Source organism: Grammomys surdaster, unplaced genomic scaffold (assembly GCF_004785775.1).
Source record: "Grammomys surdaster isolate TR1022 unplaced genomic scaffold, NIH_TR_1.0 129, whole genome shotgun sequence".
In the NCBI taxonomy this organism is placed as follows: domain Eukaryota; kingdom Metazoa; phylum Chordata; class Mammalia; order Rodentia; family Muridae; genus Grammomys; species Grammomys surdaster.
Window position 1 is genome coordinate 12342551 of NW_021604587.1, and position 6998 is coordinate 12349548.

The window sequence follows — 6998 nt, forward strand, 5'->3', positions numbered from 1 at the left end:
AATCAAAATTGACTAGATACTGGTGTAAAAAGCAAGTCTCCACAGATAAGAAAATTGAAATAATACCCTATATCCTATCTTACCACAAATTAAAGTTGGACAACGAAATCGGAAGCAACAGAAAGCTTACAAACTCCTGGACATTGAACAAATCACTACTACATGGAAAGTGGGTCAAGACAGAAATTAAGAAAAAAAATTTTTAGAATGGAATCAAAATGAAAACATAGCCATCTCCAAACTAACAAGACACAAGAGGCAAGTTCATAGCACTAAGCACCCACACCAAAAAATTTGAGAGAGCTCATATTAGTAAGTTAATGGCACAAATGAAAACTCTACAAGAAAAAGAATCAATAACCAAAAGAATAGACAGCAAAGTAATCAAACTCAGAGATTAAATAAATAAATAAATAAATAAATAAATCAAAGGATCACTGAAACAAAGCTTTGGTTCATTGAGACTTATTGACAAACTCTTAGCTAAATTAACTAAAAGGCAGAGAGAGAAGATGTAAATTTTAAAAAAAAAAGATGAAAGGGAAGGTATAACAACCAACACTGAGGAAATCCAGAGATTCATAAGAATATACTTTAAAACCTTGTACTCCAGCAAATTAGAAAATATAAAAGAAATGGGTCATTGAACATATAAACAATTTAAACAGACCTATGGCCTATAAATTAGTCTCAACAAAGCCCAGGATGAGATAGTTTTAGGGCAAAATTCTAAATTCTATTAAACGTTCAAAAAAGGATTAATGTCAATGCTCATCAAATTAGTCTACAAATAGAAACAGAAAGTAGTTTGTTCAATTCTTTCTATGAGGCTATAGAAATCCTGAAACCTAAACCACATAAAGACTCAACAAAGTAAAGGAAATTCAATAAAAATATTGCAAATTGAATACCAGGACACATCATAAAAATCATCTATCACAACCAAGAAGACTTCAGCTCAGAGATGCAAGGATGGATCAACATTCATAAATTGATGATGATAATAATAATAATAATAATAATAATAATGTACAATATGAAGAGATTTAAAACCAAAAATTATTTGGTCACTTCATTAGGTGCAGAAAAGGCATTTGACAAAATCTAACGCCCCTTCATGATAAAAGTGCTGGAGAAAGTAAGGATTCAAAGCATATACCTTGAAATAATAGTCAATTTACAGTATGCCCACAGAAAATGTCCACTTAAATGGAGACAAACTCAATGCATATCCACTAAAATCAAGAACAAGACAAGGTTATCCACTCTCTCCATATCAATTTAATAAAGTAATGGAAGTCTAAAGCTAGAGAGATAAGACAGCTGAAGGAGATCAAAGGAATACAAACATGAAAGAATGAAGTCAAGGTATCTTTATTTACAAAGGATATGATTACATACATAAATGATCCTAAAAACTCCACCAAGTAATTCTTGTAGCTGATGGACACTTTCAGCACAGAGAGTAGGCTACAAAATTAGTACATAAAAATCAGTAACATTCCAATATACAAATAGCAAATGGACTGATAAACAAAAATGATTAGAAATTTTAGGTATAAGGTAGAATAGTCTCTGACAATGTAGTGGGTATGTAGAAAATATGCATTTAGAGACTAGAAAATGGATGTGATCTTTCATCTCTACTATGCTTACTGTGTGATCTTGGATTGGACCTATGTAGGATGATGATGATAATGTTCTTGACTCACCTGTAATATGGTAATTACATGACTATGATATAACCATGTTATATTTAATTTTAATATTTGATATTTGAGATAGTTATATGAGTTCATAAACAAAAAATTACCAAGAAGTCCCCTTGTGTATAATTTCAGTACACATATTCTATAAAATCTGGTAAGTGCATCTTGGAATATAAATAAGGAAATGTCTTTAAATAAATAACGTTAGTTGACAAAACTGACATAACTAATTTTTTTATTTATTATATAATTATTTTGTATAATTATGCAATGTTATTATATAATTATATAATTAAAGCCCCAAGACAGTTAACTTTTAGTCAAAAAAAATGGGAGATAATCTTGAGTGATCCAAACCTAATTAAATGAATTCTTAAAATGGACTGGACTCTTCTCAAAGGAAGTGATAAAAACAAGATTCAGGTTTTAGCCTTGAAAAAGCAAGATGCAGAGGCTTAAAGAAGTCCTATAGAGCCTGTAAAACCTTGTGACAGAGAAACAAAGAAAGCTTAGGAACCAAGAATGATCAGTAGCCAGCATGCAAGTGGAGTAGATTGTAAGTACAAAAACTGAATTCTTAAAAACTCTTGAGTTTTAGGATCATGAGCTTTGGGGCATCATAGTCCAGATAATTCACTTTAGCTTTGTGAGAGTGAGTAGAGAATGGTCCATGGTATGATGCCTATACTTCTGAACTACAAAATGGTAAGCAGGTATACAGTTTTGTAACAAATTTGTGGTTGTTTATTATACAGCAATAGAAGACAGACATAGTATCAACATATCCAAATGGGTGATGAAAGAAACTAAATAAAATAATAAAATACAAAAATGTTAAAATTTCTGATAGATGCAGTCTGTTCATATGTTCTGCACTGTATTCTGTGAAGGATTGAATTAGCGGTGGTTCTTATGGGCAGGGCTGCCTGAACTGTGGATTTGAACTCCACCTTTTCTTATAAGAGGAAAGAGTCTTTAGAAAAGGATGGTCTGAGGGATTGGAACATGGAAAATTTATTTTCTTATATTATTAACTTATAAGGCAAGTAGAGTTTCAAAAAAGGAAGCAATGACTAGGTGTGTGAAATACTGGGAGGTTTAGATCAGCATGGATAGTCCTTACATAGGGAACCAGTGACAGACCAAAGTAAGGATACCAGCAAAATACAACTTGGTAAGCCGATGACTTTTACTTTTTTGCAGGAATATGGGTGAGAATCTCCTTACAGGAGTAGAAATGACTCAAAGACAACTGTGTCAACAAAGCCACCCCAGCATGGATGACAGCTCATGAAACCCAGAAATCAGGAGTGCACTGTACAACCTACAGATAACTCAGCAAACTACAATGTCATTTCCAGGTAGCTCAGTAGATCTGAGACCCTTCTGAGCAGCTGATCTCTGCTTCTTTTAGTCAGCTCATTGGCTCCTTCCTGGTCACACGGATGGTCTGAACCTGTCTCTCAGCAGTCAATAGTGTATGTGTTTATTTTTAGAATTGGACGGATCTGGCCAGTTTTGTGGACTTCCTGAAGCTATGAATTGTTAAAAAGCTTTTCTTCAAGAGTGTTCTGGATAGGTTTTTATACTCATGTTAAGTACCATGACCAGAAGCAACTCGGAGAGGAGAGTTTCTTTCACTTTAAGGTTGTAGTCCATCCTGAGGGAAGAGTAAGGACAGGACTTCAAACAGGAACCCAGAGGAAGGAACTGAAGCTTGGGCCATGGAGCTGCTTACTGGTTTGCTCTTCATGCCATGCTTAGCCCGCTTTCTTTGTATCTAGGACAACTTACCTTGATGTGGCACCATCCACAGTGACCTAGCCCCTTTTATTTCAATTATTAATTTAGAATATATATCCACAGACTTGTCTGCTGGCAAGTCTGGTGGAAGTATTTTCTCAATTGAAGTTCCTTTTTCTCAGATGATACAAACTAATGTCAAGTTGAGAGAAAACTAATGTGTGGTAATTTGAAAGAGAATGAAGGACAAGACACTTAAAGGCTCATATGCTTGAATACTTGATCCCCAGTTGGCATAACTGTTTAAGAAGGATTAGGTGTATTCTAGTTGGAGGACATTTTTCACTAGGAACAAGTTTTGATATTTCAAAAGACTCACAAATTCTCTCTCTGCCTGTTTATGGATCAAGATGTGAGCTCTGGACTGATGTTCAAGCCACTGACTGTCACTATGCACTCTCTCCATATCATGGACGGCAGGCCCATTTAATTGCACTGTTTTTATAGGTTGTATTGCTCATGGTGTTTTATCGCAGCAGTAGAGAAGTAATTAAGACAGAATGTTTTGCCTTTCTTTCAACTTCCTGTGAAGTTGTTTGCTTCAGCAGGAAATATAACAAAATTAGAACACTAAAGAAAATAGCCTGGCCCCTGTGCAAAGACGACACACATATTTATGAAGTATTCCATAGTTTTCTTCTCAGGTTTTTTGGAGATTTCAGACTCACTTGTAACAGATTGTGAAATTACATCCTGTATTATAGAGCAGTGGTTCTCAACCTTCCTAATGCTGACACCCTTTGATAAGGTTCCTCATGTTCTGGTGAACCCCAACCGTAAAGTTATTTTCATTGCTACTTCATGTAAATTTGCTACTGTTATTTATCAGAATGTGAATATAAATATCTGTGTTTTCTGATAGTCTTAGGTGACCCATATGAAATAGTCATTCCTTCCCCCAAAGATGAGTGTCTCAGGGCACATGCATACACACCACACCCCATGTAAATAAATTAATACATAAAGCTCTTAGAAGAAAAAGAACAATTTAATAATGTTGAATTGAGCAATGATTCTGAGATAAGACCAACCCCAGAGGCACAAAAATCAGCAAAAGAAACAAATGGCCTTAAGAAAAACCACAACATATTTCTTTTTTTTTTCTTTTGTTTTTCTTTTTGAAACTAGATTTACATAGCCTTGGCTGTCTTGGAACTCACTATGTATACCATGCTGGCCTCAAATCCACAGAGATCTACCTGCCTCTATCTCCCAAGGTCTGGGATTAAAGGCATGAGCCACCATGTTTAGCAAACCTTTTGTCCTTTAAAAGACACAACATTTAAAAAAAAATGAGTAGGAAGTAGGCAAGCCATAAGATGAGGAAAAAAATTTAAATCACATATCTAAAAGGAGACTCAACCTGAAATGTATGAAGAACATCTGCAATTCACCTATAAATGATAGTCCAATCAACTTTAAAAACAGCAAAGGCTCTGAACAGATATTTCTGAATTAAAAAAAAAGACAAGAAAATGAAAGACAAAAATGCTACATAGGTAATTGACATGTACACTAAACATGTTTGATTCCAATAGCCATCTAGGTAATGTAACCCCTCCCTCCCCGATAGACACACAGAGGCGGGAATGGTTACTACACAATGGTAATATTGCAACAGTGAGCTCCGAAAATGTTCATGTGTCCTGTCCATCCAACAGGACTTTCTCGTTTTCTCTCTACTATTCTGAGTTCTGCACAGTCCCTTCAGGACTGCTATGTTCAGTCTGCTTACTGCTCAGTTTCTCTTTAGATGACAGCTGTCATCTTTATCAAGTAGCTATGTCTGTTCTTTCCTGAGTGTAATTTTTTGTTCCCTGTCAATCTCTTAGTTGTTCTTGGATTGGTTCAAGTCATTTTCCATTGCTAACTTTGAGACTTGGCATGGGAAACATTGCGATGAAAGTGGTCTAGTTTTACAAATCCTATTAGCAAAATCAACTCTTAGAGAAACTAAGAAATATTAAAACTCACAGCACCCCTTAACACAAAATTTCCCACTCTTTCTAAGAGGGATGTGGACTAACCTCTCCATAAAGGAACAGAGATTTAATTTTGTAATCCTAACTCTTAGATAATTATGCGTCTTAACTGGCTCCCACATGGCATAAGGCTGTAAGGAAGTTTTGTTATTTTGCCATAATTCTCAATGTTCTTCAGAAAATGTGTATTTATTTCTGTATAATAAATATTTGCTAATCACCATAATTTATGTTGTGTCATAAGTATACACCTATTTTTCCACTGTATACTGTAAACAGATTTGGACTATGTGCAGGTAATGAGGAACATGAATCTTAATTGCACACCTGGATTAGCTTTATTTCACATAACCTTTGATCTAGCCAAATTATAGCCCAACAACTCTTGTCTTGGAACTCTTTCATATGCTTATAGAAATTTGAGTTTTTGTTTCTGTGAATCTTGTCTGTAAATATTACTCTTAGAAATTAAAATAATAATTTTTAAATATTTACCAGTCCAATCAAGTAGCAATCAACCTACCTCATACTAATATGTAACTAATATAGGTTACTATTTTAAATGCAAAAATGGCATCACTATACCAGTAGGGTGGCACTGTTTATATCCTCTCACATCTTTTAATGGCTAGCTTCGTAGAATCGTCTACATTCTGATAATTTTCCTTTTACTCTGTTTTGATGTCATTTACACACACACACACACACACACACACACACACACACGCCATCTACAGAGGTGAACTTGAAAGTAGAGATGCTCCCATATCCTCATGCAGGCTCTTGGGAACACAGGATGGACCAAAGGTGTCTGACACACATTCTGAGAGCCACTTCTACACTCCGTTCCCACTAGCACAGGTCACCTGAGGGAATCTGTTCTAAACTACACCAAGATTTTCTGTGAATGGAATTATAGAGACCACATATGTTGATGTGGTCCCCTTGATAAAACTTGATTTTCATTTTTTAAAATATTAACAATAAAGAAAATTTAAAAATATTAACAATAAAGAATGTTTGGTGAACATGCAGATTCCTTTCTTTTGGAAAAAAATTTCTCGGAACATAAGGTAAGCTAGTGTTTAGCAAAACAGACTTTTGAGCCTTGGATATATTCTTGTTCTCTAAATTTTATTGTTATTGCATTGTTATGAAGGCTAAATATGTCCAAGATGAAGCAGCTCAGGAACCGAGCTTCATCTCTTACTTCTATGAAAGTCAGTTAAAGATAGGAACATGGAAGGGACCTTGCCTGTGTTACTGATACAGGCATACAGTTTTCTTTTATGTGCAGAAATAAGGATGTTACTGTTTAAAGCTATCTTCTGTTCCTTCCTCTTAATAGTTTTCACTATTCTGATGGAACAGAATGCTTTTCATGAGATATTAAAGAAAAGTGTTCATAAATATTCAGTCAGATGCATCACTTCAGATTTATGATATTAAAGTTGCAACTATTAAAGTGTGATTGGGATTCTCCAAAACTCAGAGTATCACACAA

The 6998-nt window shown here is 34.8% G+C and overlaps 1 pseudogene; it reads left to right on the top strand.

Moving 5' to 3' along the window:
• Positions 1-4048: 4048 nt before the first annotated feature.
• On the top strand, positions 4049-4148 carry LOC114612317 (annotated as a pseudogene).
• Positions 4149-6998: the final 2850 nt, after the last annotated feature.